The 16,854-nt window shown below is 33.9% G+C and overlaps 1 protein-coding gene and 1 pseudogene across 1 annotated transcript in view; one reads left to right on the top strand and one right to left on the bottom strand.

Moving 5' to 3' along the window:
* The window catches only part of STPG2 (sperm tail PG-rich repeat containing 2), a 260,198-nt gene that overhangs the window by 178,052 nt on the left and 65,292 nt on the right, over window positions 1-16,854 (bottom strand). The window lies entirely within an intron of this gene.
* LOC111737366 lies at window positions 7,331-7,449 on the top strand (annotated as a pseudogene).

Below are 16,854 nucleotides of genomic sequence, written 5' to 3'. Positions count from 1 at the left end.
TAGTCTCAAGAAACTTCTTCACATAAAAGTAGAAATATTAACCCTTTTAATGAATACTTCCTTTTCCTTTTCTTCTATTTTTTCATAAAGTTTCTAATGTTATTGAACTTTGCTTCACTAAAACAAGATAGAGTGATAAAATTAGGCCCTTGATTCTAAAAATTATGCTTAGTATTTAATAAGCAAATTTAAAATAAGTTCCAAAATAGGACTGTGAGACATTGTCCACTGAAGGACAGGTCTCCATTTACGACAATATAAAGAAGGCGAAAAAGACTTTGAGAAGACCAAACCCTAGGCACAGGCTGAAAATGTCGTGATGCTTACTCTGCTTTTTCAAATTGTGATCAACAGACCACCTGCATTAATATCGACCTATTAAATACATAGTGTCCCAGTGTCTCATTTGAGATCTAGTGAATCAAATCTTGTTGGGTCCAGGAATCCACATTTTTAAGAAGCCTCACATAATTCTCATGCACCATGGAGAACTCAGCCTGACAGGGGTCACTACTACAGCTTCTCTGACTAGCCACACCCATCCTAAGCCCATCCTAAGGAAGAAGGCCCAGATCTAGAGAGAATTCTGCCTTGGAAACAGGCTAAAGATTATTGGAACAGGTTGTTTATGACATCTTTTCATGCACAGCCTAATAAAAATGGGCTTCTTTCTTTAAAAACTGGGGTACAATTATAATACCATTCGATTAGATGGTATTTAGAGGAAGGAATTTGATCATCAGCAGAGATTAGGGGGACTGGAGAAAGTGATACAGTTTCACCTTCACTCCTTTAATTTGCAGTCACCATCACTTGCAGTGATGATTATTACTTTCATTAAAAATACTAACAGCTTACTATGTGCAAAGCACTGGTATAGGGTAATCAAAGCATGGGCTCTGCTTTTGAGAAGCTCACACTAGATTAATGGTTCTCAAATTAAGCTGCACAAGAGAATCATCTGGGGAATCTTTTAAAATAACAGTGCCTCATTCCACCTCATTCAAATTAAAGCCTATGGAAATGAGGTTCAGGCATTATCAATTTTTTTTAATTTAAAGCTTCCTGGCTGCTTCTAATGTACAATCGGTATTGAGGCCTAAATCACAGTGCTCAGCTTTCAGGTGCGATAACTTTCCATTGTTTCTAAAACTGCCACTGCTGCCTAGAGTTAGGGTGTGACTTAAAACCTATTGGACGTTTTATGCTGTGATGGAGTCACACGACTCAACTTTGTATTAGCAGGCCCCCAAATGATAGTCTTTTCTCAAGTCTGGTTGACAATTTAGGTTAGTGGGAAAGGTGCCTGGAATTCTCTCCTCATTCTGTATATAAACTTTCATTTAAACTCTCCATTTACTTTTAATGAAAAAATTAAACACACACACACACACAAAAGAATAGTATAAGAAATTCACATATACCCATCACCTAGAAACAATAATCCTCAACTCGTATCCACATTTGTTTCCTAATTCAACCAATTTTCCCAATTACCACTCCAAAGATGTATGAGGCAAGTCCAAAATCTCATATAATTTCATCAGAATGTACCTCTAAAAAATAAGGAACATGCCACAAAACATTTTTCTATCTTAAAAAATCAATAATGATTTGATTCCTTAATTATTGAGTTCAAATTTTTATGACTATCTCATAAATTTGTGTATATTATGATGTGTATAGAAATATATAATTATATATTTGTGTTTTAATCTGAACCCAATTAAAAGTTCAGACTTATACATGGTTAATATGTTTTTAAGTCTCTTGTAGCTATAGGTTTCTTCTCCATCACTTTTTTTTCCTTTCAATTTATTTGATGAAGAAGCTAAGTTTTTTGTCCAATTTTTTGAGTTTCCCACAGTTTTTCTTTTCTCGATTAAATATCTATGTGTTTCCTATCCCTCATACTTCCTATAAACTGGCAGTTTAATATAAAGGCTTGATCAGATTCTAATTCAATTTTCTTTTTTGGCAAGATTACTTCATAGGTGGTGCTATGTAGTTCGACCAGGATGCACATATAATAACTGATTCTCTCTCATTCTGCAATGGTAGCCACCACAGACGATTACTGACTAGATCTAGTAATTTGTTATGGGTTCCAAATGATGATATTATAATTCTACAACTCTTTCCCATTTATTGGCTGAAATACTTTTATAAAAAGACATTTCCTTCATCGACTAGTTACTGTATGGTATAGTTACATAGGAAAAGAAAGATAAATGCTTCGTTTTATCCCCCCTCTAATTTACCAGTTTCAAAGTACCAAGTTGGACTTTAGCATCTTATACCACTAACCAATAAGTTTTTTGAATTCTAATTGTAAACTCATGAATTTAAATATATTGGAGTTGTATTGCTCACTGGTGCTGAAATTATCCCATCTTTGGTCAGTGAAACCTATTTGCATGACCTTCTGAGTCCTTTATACATGACTCTAATAGACTTTTATAGCTTCCTTGCTCTCTGGTATGACAAGATGCTTCAAGCTCATCACATACAATTCCTGCTCCAGACCCAGAACCAGCCATTTCTCTAAAAAGCTCTGATCCTTTTTAGTGGTAAACGGTAGTTAGAAACCCCAATCTGGTGTCTAGAAATACCTTCCATTTTTGTGACATCATCTCACTTCTTTCTTCTATATCAGTGTCCCCAAGTCCGTAAGTAAGATACCAACAGATCTCACATCTTCTTCTAGAGTGGGGATGAGAAAGTTGCCTCACTACAAAAGATTATTCTTCTTATCCAGATTATCACCAATCTTGATGTTATCAGTCCCACCTGCCTTCTTCCAAAGTAATTGATATTCCTGGACTTTTCAAAGGTCCTGTAATGTGAACTGGCTTTCTCTTTGGCATCGCCCGCTGAACAACGTTATCCATTCTACCATTTAACTTTACCTATCGGCTTTTACATTTACCATTTGCCATCAGGTTTCCATCTTTGAAAACTTAAACTCTTTTATCAATTATCATCTCCTCTTCCCCAATCTTTTTGTGTTTATTGTATTTTACCTTTTTATTCTTTCACTTATTAATTTAGTGAGGCTTTAGGAGTGTTATGGGCTGAACTGTGTCCCTCCAAAATTCATATGTTAAAGTCCTAAGCCCCAATACTTCAGAATGTAACTGTATCTGGAGATAAGGTCTTTAAAGGAGTAATTAAGTTAAAATAAGGTCTTTAGGGTGGGCCCTGATCCACTATGACTAATGTCTTTATAAGAAGAGGAAATTTGGTCACAGACATGAGCATGCACAGAGAAAAGACCATGTAAAGATATGGGAATAAGACAGCCATTTACAAGTGAAGGAGAGAGGGCTTAGAAGAAATTACTGCCAACTTCTTGATCTCAGACTTCTAATCTCCAGAACCATGAGAAAATAAATTTCTTTTGTTTAAGCTACCCAGCCTATAGTACTTGGTTATGGCAGCCCTGGGAAACTAACAGAGAGAGGAAGCTAAGATATAAGTATGGTCCAATCCATCTTGTTCAATCAGAAGCCCTTCTGTCCTTTTCTACAAAAACTACAAAATATAAAGAATTTCATGAAGCTAGGAATGTAGCAGAAAATATAATACTGGTACCATCAAAGTCGAAGAGTCATGATAGTAGTAATTCTAAGAAGTAAAAAGTCAACTTTACCATACTTTTGACACATAAATCGTTCATAGTATTAAATGAATAGATGGGAACATAAAAATAGACTGATAAACTCCATTCATAACTCTTGACTTTTCTGTATCTCTCTTTCAAATACAAAATATATGTTACAAGATCTGATATTTGTACAGAACATAACAGTATACATATAGCACCTGAAACTATGCCATGGACTTAAAATGATTATTCAAATATAGAACTCAAAAAAAAAAAAATATGGAGGAAATTCTAATGATTACCAAATGAGGACTGGTGTAGTAAGATACAGAGTTAAGTCTAATTTTAAGATTTTCATTTCTTTCTATACACTGTAGTTTTACTAATTTAATTGTTACTTGTTCTTCCAGTATAATTTTAACTAAGTGGCCTCGTTCTAAAGCTATGTCCATATATCCAAACTGAAATGTGATGACATTGCAGAAAGGGTGTAGAGGGAGAAAAAATTGAAGGCTTTTTTTATTAGCATCCATCCAAATATTGCAAAAAAAAAAGTTTATTTTACTTTAGGGGATTCTCTTAGTCTATAAAACTCTCATTTCTGCAAAAATACTTTGTAATGTTTTTAGTTCTCCCTATCTACAATACTTCTTACAAATGACATGAAGAAAGATGAATTCCCCATATTTAATGAGCACCATTCTGTGCCAGGCTCCTTAAATAATAACATAACTATTCCTATGTTATGTTTAATCCTTAAAAATCCTGCAAGATAGACATTACTCAGTTTGCTCACTGGGGAAAATAAGATCCTTAAAGAGTAAATAACTTACCTCTAATACAACTAGATGGGCACAAATCAAACTAAGTTGTGACTAACTACAAAGCCCCTCTTCTTTCTTCAAAGAGTACTAGAAAAGTATAATATTGCAAAGATCATCACAGAACTGATTTTAAAATGTTAAATTTTCATTAACCTATTATATAGCTTTATATTTCATAACAAAATTCCTTTGGTTATCCATTCACTATTTTTACAAATATTTATTTAATTGCCTAATATGTGTCAGGTTCTTGGATGGATAACAAGACAGAGCTTTGAACTCATGAAGTAAAACTTCCAGTGAGGGAAACAAACAAAAAACAGGTAACAGATAAATAAAGTAATTACAAATTGCAATTAGTGTCATGAAGAATACGAAGTGCTCAGACACAAAACAGCAATGGAAGGCAGACAAGAAAGACCATTTATGCTGTAACCTACCTCAAGAAGTAGCTTATTTGGGGAAGAATGGATGAAATAGCATTCTTATACAAAAAGAATGCAAAAACAATGGAAATATTGGTCAGAACAGCATTCCTAAAAGACTGAAAATCATGTGCACAAGCTCTGAGGAAAAATTTCACATCTAGGAGTAGAATTACTGAGTCATATAGTAATACTATATTTAGCCTTTAGAAAAGCTGCCGAACTGATTTCCACAGAAGCTACATCATTTTGCATTCCCAAGGGTTCCAGTTTCTCTACATCCTCGCCAACACTTGTTATTTTACATTTTTTTATTAAAGCCATTCTAGCATATGTGAAATGGTATCTTGTGATTTTGATTTGCACTTCTCTAATTACTAATGATGTAGGATATCATTTCATGTGTTTATTGCACATCCATAAATCTTCGTTGAAAAAATGTTTATTCAAGTCTTTTGCCCATTTTTTAATTAGGTTGTTTATTTTTTTGTTATTTTAAGATAAATATGACTGCCTATGAAGATTAAAGAAAAGAGTAAGATTGGAAGTAGAGATACCAGTTAGGAGGCTATTTCAAAAGTCCAGGCAAGATAATGCTTTCTTGCTTTTGTGGGGAGGATTGTCTATGGTTTATTGAAAATATTACAGAACAGCAGAAAGATTCAAATAGCTCCACATGGTGTCTTGAAGTTCATCCCAACTGTAGGCTGAGCGACCTGCAGGTTGGACAGACTACAAAAGTCCAAGAGCTTCAGTATTTCCTTAGTGTCAAGGTCAACTTCAGTGACTTCCTGATCCAGGGCCGATACCTCAGGAACATAATTATCTCTCCTTTTTCTTTCCCCTTCCTGTAGCTAGATGGAGAACCTCTCATGGGGCCTCTCTGAAAGTGCTTCATCAGATGGGTGACAGAGCCTGCTATATCATTGCAGAGCTTCTTGCTGGAAATAATGGCAATTGCCTCACACTCGTACTTGTTGGTACGGAAGTTGCTGCCCAAGCACATGTAGTACTTCTTGATGATGACTTGGGCTGCCTTCTTCACGGTCTTGGTGTGAATGTGGCATTTTGGTGGGTCCCTGGTGAAAGAGTACTTTCTTGCTTTCTTTGACTAAAGAATAGCTCTGGTGATGATAATTATTATAAGTATAAGACTGATAGTGTGATAAACTGTCTACAAAGATAGTCACCAAAAATTTCTCCTATCTCTATAAACCCATGCCTTACTTCCCATAGAAGATGAAGTCCATTCCCCTCTTCCTGATTCTGAGCTGGCCTGGTGACCTCTTTTGACAAAGAAAATACGGTGGAAGCTACATAGGGCCACTTCAGCGCCTGGTCCTTAAATGGCATGACATATTCTACACTTGCACTCTTGGAGCCTAAAGCCTCCACTCAAGTCCAACCACCTGGAAGGAAAGCGAGGCCCAGTCAGCTTCCATTCATTACAATCATTACCACCAATCCACCCAAGGAGCCACACATATGAATGAAAGCATCCTGGATACTCTGGAACACAGCCACATGAATGACCCCAGCTGATACCATATGGATCAGAAAAACCACCCAACTGAGTCCAGCAAACCCAGACAATTACTGCACTGTGAAGGTTATTTCCAGTAGGCCTAGACTTGGTGTGGACTATTTTGCTAAAGTATCTACAAGGTGCTGATCCTGGGTCAAGTTATGAAACTACTGTTTAAGAGTCCTGCTTTGCAATTAGGCCACCTATGAGTTTTAGAGTGTCTTGTATCAGCTAGTTTATATTGTTCACTGGTAACACTAAGATTGATGATTTTCTCTTGGCCTCAGTGAGATTCTTGAGGGCTCTACTATTGGTGCTGGTTACATAATACAATATTCCTATGTGACCAGGAGAGGATAAGAAACTCTGACAAAACTCCATTTTGTTCTCCCTGGTTCTGAAATTTCCATGCATGTGTCAGTGGTTCCTCATTTAAGTCAGAAAGCATATCCTGGTATGATCTTAGAAAGGAAAGACAATTAGAGTTCACTCCTGGCCTCTCTAGAACTTTTGCAGCCTTTAACTATAAAGAATATCCTTACTTTAATGCTGTTGCTATTTGTATTCTTTTTCTGCAATTAAGCATCATCATTTTGGGCCCTGAGTCGTCTTTAGAGATCGAACCCCATCTGCCACTATTAGTAAAATCATGAAAAGTAACAAATTATTGATAAAGAAGGCATGGTACATATATACAATGGAATATTAGTCATAAAAAATGAAATATTACCATTTTCAACAACATGGGTGGACCTAGGGGGTATTAAGCTAAGTAAAATAAGTCAGACAGAGAAAGACAAATATCTCATTATTTCACTTATATGTGGAATCTAAAGAACAAAATAAATGAACAAATAAAATGAAAACAAACTCATAGATATAGAGAACAAACTGGTAATTGCAGATGATAGAGGGGTTGGGGGACTGAGTGAAAAAGTGAAGGGATTATGTCTACGGCCATGCCACCCTGAACGTGCCCGATGTCATCTGATCTCAGAAGCTAAGGAGGGTTGAGCCTGGTTAGTACTTGGATGGGAGACCACCTAGGAATACCAGGTGCTGTAGGTATTTTAAAAAAAAGAAAAAAGAAAAAAGATGAAGGAATTAAGTACAAATTGGTAGTTACAAAATAGTCAGAAGGATGTGAAGTACAGCATAGGGAATATAGTCAATATTGTAATAGTATGTATAGTGCCAAGTGGGTACTAGACTAACTGAGTGAATCACTTCATAAATTATAAGAATACCTAATTGCTATGCTATACACCTGAAACTAATATAAAATAATACTGTCAACTCTAATTGAAAAATAAGAATTAAAAATGATCACAAATTGTTGTTTTAAGGCACTACATTTTAAGGTGATTGGCTATGCAAGAATAGATGACAGAAATAACACCTAACATTTACAAAGCACCTACGACAAGCCAGGCATTATTTCAATTCACAAATAAGAAAACTGTAACACAAAGAAGTTAAATTATATCCAAAAGCAAGATAGCTTGTAAGTAGTTGAAACAGATATTACTGGCTGCCAGTACAATCCCAATTACCAACCTCCCTTTCTACAGCCATCTGCCAGACAGGAGTAGCCATGTGACAGTCCTGGCTAATGAATGTAAGCAATTGTCAAATATAGAAAATGGAAGCTAGAGTAAGGTTGGAGGAAAGATTAGGTCAGTTTTGAAATGTTAGTTTTATAGTTCCTATAAAACCTCAAGGTAGAAATGTCTTAAAGACAGTAATTCATGGAAAACTAGACTCAGTGGAGGATTCAGGGTGTAAATACACATCAAAAGTGATTTGTGTATTTGGAAATGATCAGTATATATACGTGGTACCTCAAGCCGTGAAACTAAGTGATTTCTGGGAAAATTTTGTAGAGAAAGAAGAAAAAGGGCTAAGAACATTATGTAATATTTATGTGATTCTCAGTATTATATTAATTTTAACACTATATTCTTACTATCACAAATTTTTAATGGTCCATATGAACTTATAAATCATTCTAATCTTTAGAATTTACTCCAACAATTTTTAGATTATTTACTATATTCTTCAGCCAATATCTAGACTGAATATTATGGTAAGACTGAGGATTATTCCATTTTCCAGAGCTAATTAAAATGTATCTATTCTAATTCCTAAAAACAAAATGATATTTAGCATCCTTTTTCTATTATGAAACAAATTTAAAAAGAAACAAATTTATAAGCAACTCAAAATGAAAGTTGCAACTTAAAATATTTTCAGTATTCTTATATCAACCTAATTTTTGCTACATGATTATACTTGGCACTATAATCTTAATAAAAGAAAATAGACTTTTCATTTAAAATTGAATATATTTAATAAGTATGTCCCAGATATAGTTAATTTTTTAGGTGATTAAATCATAATGATTACTTGGACAGAGTAATATATAACTGACTTGTGAGTATAGAAAATAATGTGTGTCTATTATGTTCATTTCCATAATTGCAAAATAAATTTTGGTTCATAGAGAAATCATAATGCATTCTTTGTTTCTGATCTCAGGAGACAAATATGCTCCATGTGATTTTTTTTAAAACAACTAATTAAATTTAAGCAGAACTAAAATAAACATGGTAAGGAAAACTCTTAAGTGAACAAAAAAGATTTGAAAATAACTGTATTAATAATAGCATTACAAGTGTCAGTGGGTCTCAGACATAGCACTTAGGTAATACACCACTGAAATTACAAAATTAAATAAATGACAGAAAGTGCTTAATAGAAATAAATCATATACTAGTTAGTACACCATATGTTCAGTAACAGAAATAGAAAACAAAAGTGGCTTTTCCATGTAAATATAGACAAGGATACCAGGAGAGACAGAATTTAAATATAAGCTACTAGGTTCGACTGTATATTGTTGCTTTGGAGTACAGAGTTGTTTTATGCAGTTTCAAACATTTCAACATAAAATTGAGTAAAGCTGATAAAAAGCTACTTAGATTCCTTAATATGTCTGCTGAAATAACAGTTCATGTCAATACTGGTATTAGTAATTTAGCTGAATCAAAAATTTAATATAGCAAATCTGAAGCTATACAGCCATGTTCTGAGCTAGAGTAAATATAAGTAAATGTGGCTATCCTGAAAAACCTCACCAAATGATCAACAATTACATAAGAGTTTTGTGCTCAAAATTTTTCACCAACAGGCAACATAGTTCTCCTGTTCCTATTATATCCTATATGTTGGATTATCTAGTAGCAGTAAAAATTTAAATGCCTATTTTGGTAAATTAGTACTATGTAAATGTTCAGAGTTCATTAACATTTATTACTGTGCAGTGCAAAATGAGCTTTTGCATAGTTTCTTAAATGTATTCTTCCTGCTCTTTGCAAACTCCAATTCCTCTTTTTAAAAGAAAAAAGAAACAATAACAATGAATAATACACAGGTGATTGGACACAGCCAAATAAAATAATGTTAAGGGTTATAAATCTTAAATAAAGCTAAAGAACCCATATAAAATTAATTGATAATTACACTCACAAGGATGGAAAATTCAAATGGCTACTAGAGCCAAGCAGGCAAATAAGTGTTTAATAGAAAACAGTACACTAGAGATCACCTACCCTCACCCCTAAGGGCAGCATTTAATCAGCTCCAATTGATTGTGGTTAGGTTGGCTTTTGTTTCCTTTTTTTCATTTTTAAGAAAAACTAAAAATCTGGATTTATATATGAAATCCTACAATTTACAAATGTTGGCAACTAATTCAATTTTTTTTAACTATGAACTGGCCATAATCCACTTCTGGATTCAATTCAGCTGACTGGTCACTAATTCCACACTCTGCTCTTAGTCTAAATATAAATATACTAAGACTACACCTACCTATACAAATTCATGCATATACTTCCAGATCTGGCAAAATCAAAGTCCAAAAAAGGTTCAATAAATGAGTTGCAGTTTTCTATACCTAGTTGTAGTATCACAATGAAATTATAATGTTCATAGTTACAAGTGATTAGCAGAAACTAGATCTTTACATACACTGATAGCTCTGAAACTAGGATTGCCTGGATCTAAAATAATCTCTGAAATGCTGTGTAGGAAAGGGGGTCAATTATTCATATTTACTTTAACTAGATTATTGTGCAGTAACTACTGAGTCACATCAAAGGTATGGCCTAATACTATGAAGAGACTGATTCTTTTCTTCACAATTCTCATTGCTATAAGAAAGACAATCTCTTTTCCTGTTGTATTATTGTCAATGAACACAACAAATTAGAATTTTTCACATGTCCCTAAGAACGTATGGGAGATGTGTTGGTGGCAATCAGAAAACAACTGAAAGTAGGCTCATCTGGACAGACTTACAGACTTTCCCTCAAGCAGATAAGGTTGCAGATCAAGTCATCAGGTAATGAAAGCACCAGAATAAGAACTTTGTCTGTAATAGAATGTCAGTATGAATTTCATATGGATGGAGGGTCAAGAAGATGATGGGGAATTTCCGATTCCTAAAATTAAGGATACTTGTAACTACCTAAGAGCACTGAAACAAACAAGGCATTTATTTAATACTCAAGATGAAGATTCCTTGTCTATAACTTCAATGGTAATGTTTCTTAAAGTTTGGCACTCTACACACTCCTAATCTATGTGTATGAAGATCATCAATTTTTGGTCATTTTAAAAAAATATGTTTCGTAATTTTCATGATAACAAAAAAAAATAATATTTTTAAAATTAGCAATAAAATATCTTTTATTTCGATGAGAAAGATAATATTGTTTGCAGTCTTTCACTAATGTAGTTTTATGTAATTCAATGGTAGATAGTTTAATTTACGATTTAGGTTATATTTGCAATTGATTTCTCATGCTAACTTTTACAAAATTAGAAATTTCAAATTCACAATCATAGATCACTGTAAATGGCACCAAGTATTTAGTGGCTGCCAGATAAGTCTAGATATTCATATTAAACACAAATGGCCAAGAAATTATAAAGTGATAGCTCAATGATGACTACTTTTCAGCACTCTAATAGATGACAGGTTCTAAATTTTACAGCCAAAAGCTGGTTGGATGTTTCACCTTAGAAGACAACAGTAAGTGGATTTCTAATCCACACTTGTTTTCAGTCCTAGAAATTATTTCTTCCTGCTCTGTTGTAACATTTGGATGTGGTTTACATATTAGCTAAATAATACATCGTCAGTTTCTTTCTCCATAGACTAAAAGAGACATTGAGCTGGGAAAAATTCCAAATGGCTGTAACAAGCTATTTGTATTACAGTTTAATTGTCTTTTAAAGTCCTGCAAAAATATCCTCAACATTAAAAAGCATAGTATTTTGTCTTGGAAATGATGAGTTCAGACCACTCAAGATACTAAGAGTGCCATTTGAAAAAACCACATAAAATCATAATGGTCTTTACTAGCATTAAATTTATATTTTATTTCAATAGCTCATAAGATCATTTATCCCTTCATCAATATTCTTACTTCAGTGTGATCAGACAGTTGTATTACTCATTTCTTCATTACTCATACTTAAAATACACATATACACTGACTGCAATTTAAATATATTCATACCTTTTACTTTTTATTTCAAATCCAATCTAAAGTCAGAAAGCATAATGTTGATCATCAACTATTTTCTCTGAACAAAGCAGAGTATGGCTTGCCACTCAGGTGGAATCTCTTTTATTTACATAACACTATTCTATGCCATGAATATGTTTGGTGCTTTGCATTACTGACCCAAATGCAAGTTTTCAAGTCTACACATTCCATAAAATTAAATCAAAGACACACCACTTATCCCTTTGCTTGAGTTTTCAAAGATAAATATAACTAAATGTTGTCAAATTCTTCCACTCATATGTATATACACACTTAAGGTCCAATTGATATTCTGCAAATCAGTTTAACACAAGTATAAACTAAAATATCTTACATGTTTGGTCAGATATTAGTACAGTTTTATAGAAGCTCTTGCACACATATGCTACTGATATTATATGACATTTGATTTTATCATTTAATTATGAAATTTCACTGTGCTTCTCAGCATAATTATTGTCACTGACTTTTCAGCTCATTTTGTAAGAATATCAGGTAGAAATGCATTTGGTCACAAACATCAGCAAACCCAATGTTGCCTTTAAAAATAAATTTTTATTTTTCTCATAAATCAAGAAGTCCAGAATAGGTTATATAAGCATTGATTTAGTGGCTCAACAATGTCAGTACCCAAGTCTTTGAGATTTTCTTGAACATTTGCTCATTTTTCTACATCACAGTCATAAAATAATTACTGTAGATTCACTTACTTCATCTACAGCCCAGTAAGTATACAAATAATAAGAAAAGGGCAAAGAGTAAAGGGGCTGTTCTTTGTTATTAGGAGGTTATTTTTTAGCTGAGTGTTAAATTAAGAGTATTCAGTTGGACTTTAACTGAATTTGAGGATTAATTAATGGAGTCAGCAAGCAATTGACAAAATGACTACTGGAATTGTATGCCATCAGTGTTATGTTTCCATGCCTTTTCCAACTTCTAAAAGTGGTCCCCATTCTTTGGCTGATGGCCCCACATTACTCCCAACTTCTACTTCCATCATCACATTGCCTTCTCTCCTCTGCTTCTATTGTCACATTGCTTTCTCTGACTCTAACATTCCTCTGCCCCTCTTATAAGCATCCTTGTCATTACATTGGGTACATCTGAATAATCCAGGACAATATCTCTATATCAAAATCCTTAACTTAATCTCATCTGTAAAGTCATGTTAAGTAACATATTCACAGATTCCAGGGATTAGAACTTGGACATAATTTGGGGTATAATACTGTTTCTACCATAGTCAGCTCTCTGGTTCCCAAAAATTGACATCCAACTCACATTCAAAATGCATTCACCCCATGCTGCCATTTCCAAAAGTCACAACAGCAACAACTCGAAGTATAAAATCTCATCAGAATCTCATCAAATCAAAAGTCTCAAATTGCATCATCTATCTAAATCATACAAATCATACAAATAGATGAGCCTCTGTATATATTCCACCTGGGGCAAAATTTCTCTTTTTCTGTGGACCTATGAAACTAGAAAACAAGTTATCGGCTCCCAAAATGCAATGGTGAGACACTCATAGGACACCAAACATAGTCATTTCCATTCAAAAAAAAAAAAAGTCAGCCATCCCAAGCAATTTCAAAATCCTGTCAGGCAAACTCTATTAAGTCTCAAGCCCTGGCTCACAGCTTTACCCTCGGGGGCCGAGGCTCTGCCCCTCAAGTCAACCTTCCTTTACCATGAAGGATAGATAGAATGTGCTTCCAGTTCCATAGTTTTATCAATCTGTTTCCTACAGATAGAATTGTGCTGTTTGGAACCTTCTTTCATTTCTTCTTTCTGTCTCTTTTAGTCTAAGCTGGCATTGTTGCTGTTGATGTAAAATTCTCATGAACCTTGTGGGTCTCCATGTCTGACACAGGAATTCACTCCACTCAAGAGGCTCCTCCATAGGTTTTTCTTAGATTATCCCATGTCTCTTTTTGGCTTCTGCTGAAATGGCCAAAGGGATCGATGAGTCGCACACCTAATTTCTTCAAAGAACTCTCTGTATGACTAACTACTCCAATCCTTTCAAGGAACTAGCAAAAGACTGTTCAGACACAATCATGGCTTTGTCTCCAGAGCACACTTTCCTGACAGTGAATCTACTAATTTAAGTGGGTTTGTTTTTGTTTTTTTTTCATTCTGTATAATCAAGGCTGAATATTTTCCAAATCATCAAGTCCTGGTTCCTATGGTTTAATAGTTCTTCCCTCAATTTATCTTTTCCCATCCACATTTTAGTATAAGCAGCAAGAAAAAAATCTAAGTGTACTTCAACACTGTTCTTATAAATCTCTTCATCCAAATATCCAAGAACGTCCCTTACAAATTCTACTTTCCACATAACTGTGTAGGATAAATTCAGCTAAGCTTTCTGCCACTAAATAATGAAGGTTCTCTTAAAGTTTCCAATAACATGTTCCACATTTTCTTCTGATCCCTTATTAGCAGTGCCTTTAATGTCCATATTTCTACCAATAGTCTGTTTGTGATGATTTAAGTATTCTCTAAGATGATACAGGTTTTCTCTACCATGCTCTTAACTTTCTTCTAAGTCCTTTTCAGAAGATTCTTTACTATTCATATTTCTACTAACATTTTATTCAAAGCGATCCAAGCTCTCTCTATCATGTTTGTCACAATGCTTCTGGCCTCTTCCCACTACCCAAAATTCCAAAGCCACCTCCACATTTTCAGGTATTTGTTACAGCAGCATCCCACTTTCAGGTACCAAAATCTATACTAATTTCCTATTGCTGCTCTAACAAACTATGACAAACTTAGTAGCTAAAATACACACATTATTTCACAGTTTGGAAGTCACACGTCCTAAAATCAAGGTGTTGGCAGGGCTGCATTCCTTCTGGAGTCTCTAGGGGAGAATTTTATTGATTGATTGATTGATTGATTGATTGCCTTTCTGTTTTTAGAGGTGGCCTATATTCTTTGGTTCATGGCCCTGTATTACTCCAATCTCTGCTTCTGTTGTCACATTGCCTTCTGACTCTGACTCTCCTGTATCCTTCTTATAAGGGCTCCTCTGATTACATTGAGACTGCCCAGACAATCTAGGATACTGAACCTATCTCAAAATACTTAATCATATCTGCAAGGTCTTTCACCATGTAAGGTAACATAGGACCTGGGCATCTTTGGGGGATTATTATTGTGCCCACTAAATAAGATTTACTTACTTGAGCCTCTTTTCTCCCCCAATCATATTTTGCTTGGTAAATGTATACTGCCTTCAATATACAGAAGCAGATTTTTTTAATTTACCTTTATAAGTGAAATGACTAGCAAAGGACTAGAAGATATTTATAGCACATTTAAAAGACATTAGGATTGGTATTCAGAACATATAACAATAGCCTACAAAAATATAAACAGAAAATTCATAGAAGAGGAAATAGGAAAAAATAAATATAAATATGTCTACTTACATAATAACCAGGGATATATAACTTTAAAAGATTCACATACCTTAAAAGATTCTCACGCTAAAGTGAGAAAATACAAAGTACTGGTGAGGATGTGGTGAATAAAATGCTTAACCCAAAGTTAAAAGGGTAAATCAATACAACCACTTTGTAATGGTGCTAATCATACCATAGATTATTATACTAAAGTAGAATGAATTAAACATAGCTACTTATATAAATGTGAGTAAATCCCCTAAGATTTCGGTGAAAAAGTTTTAAAACAGTAAATTATGATAGTATTTATGTAACTTCTAAGTAGATCATGTATGGATCAGTGTCTATGCTATAAAATGTTTTAAAAATGTACTGGAAGATAAATACTAAATTCATGATGAGATTTGCCTTTTAAAAAGAAAAGTATGCATGAAATGGAAAACAAAGGGGCCTTAAGCTTATATCTTATATTTTTAAAAAATAACCAAAGCAAAATTAAGAACAACTGCACTGCAAAACATACAAAGCAATGGGGCAGAAGGAGTAACTCGCAAGGTTGGAAAAGATGAAGCAATATATTACAGTCTGGCCCTGTTTCTCTTGGCTTTCTTTTTTAACTCACAAGATAAAAGAAGATAAAATAGGTACATGAATGTACAGAGGAACTCTAGATGCTTGAGAATAAAACTCTATTCTGGATAATAGTTCATATGATTAGAGATAGAAGTAAAGCAATTAATCTTGGATGAAGAACAAAGTTTCTCTTCAACTCAATATAGAAAGAGAGCAAGTAAAGTTATACATCGGTTTTTGATGGACAAAGCAAAAGAAAGCACTTATAAAAAGTTTCAAGTTCTCTTTTCCCTTAAAGTAGAATTTGTGGAAACTTTAATTAGTTAAAAACAATGCTAAATAAGAATTAAATTCATGGGATAGAAGAGTCTCCAATGGATAGTAAACTTGAAGTTTTAGAATAAAATGGATCTGAGCCAAAATATCAGGTCTATCATATACTAGCTAAAAACTTCAGCCAAATTTGTTTTCTCAGCTTAAAAATAAGGATAACACTAAAAGGAACCAGGGCTCTGTTAAGAAATGGCTGATTACATACCTTATGTAATGAGCTTGGAACACTCTATTAGACCAGAAAGCAAGAAAGGGATCAAAGCCTCCTAGGTTTAAATAAAAAGGAGCTAAGTCAAATTAGTTTCCCAATTACCAAGAATGGAAGATGTTGGGCAGCAATCAGAATATTGATTGAAACATACAATATGTCTAACTCTTGAATTCATAATGATTTTTAAAAAATCATTGGTCATCATTGGAGGATTCCAAGCAACACTGCATTACTTTGAAAAGTGGTATAAGTAAAAAGAATAAATCAACCATTAACCTTGATTTCTCTATATGAACTGTACCTCAGTATAATCAGTTATGTG

The sequence above is a fragment of the Pteropus vampyrus genome, unplaced genomic scaffold, assembly GCF_000151845.1.
Source record: "Pteropus vampyrus isolate Shadow unplaced genomic scaffold, Pvam_2.0 Scaffold25, whole genome shotgun sequence".
NCBI classification, from domain to species: Eukaryota; Metazoa; Chordata; class Mammalia; order Chiroptera; family Pteropodidae; genus Pteropus; species Pteropus vampyrus.
This window is presented reverse-complemented; position numbering and strand designations above follow the sequence as displayed.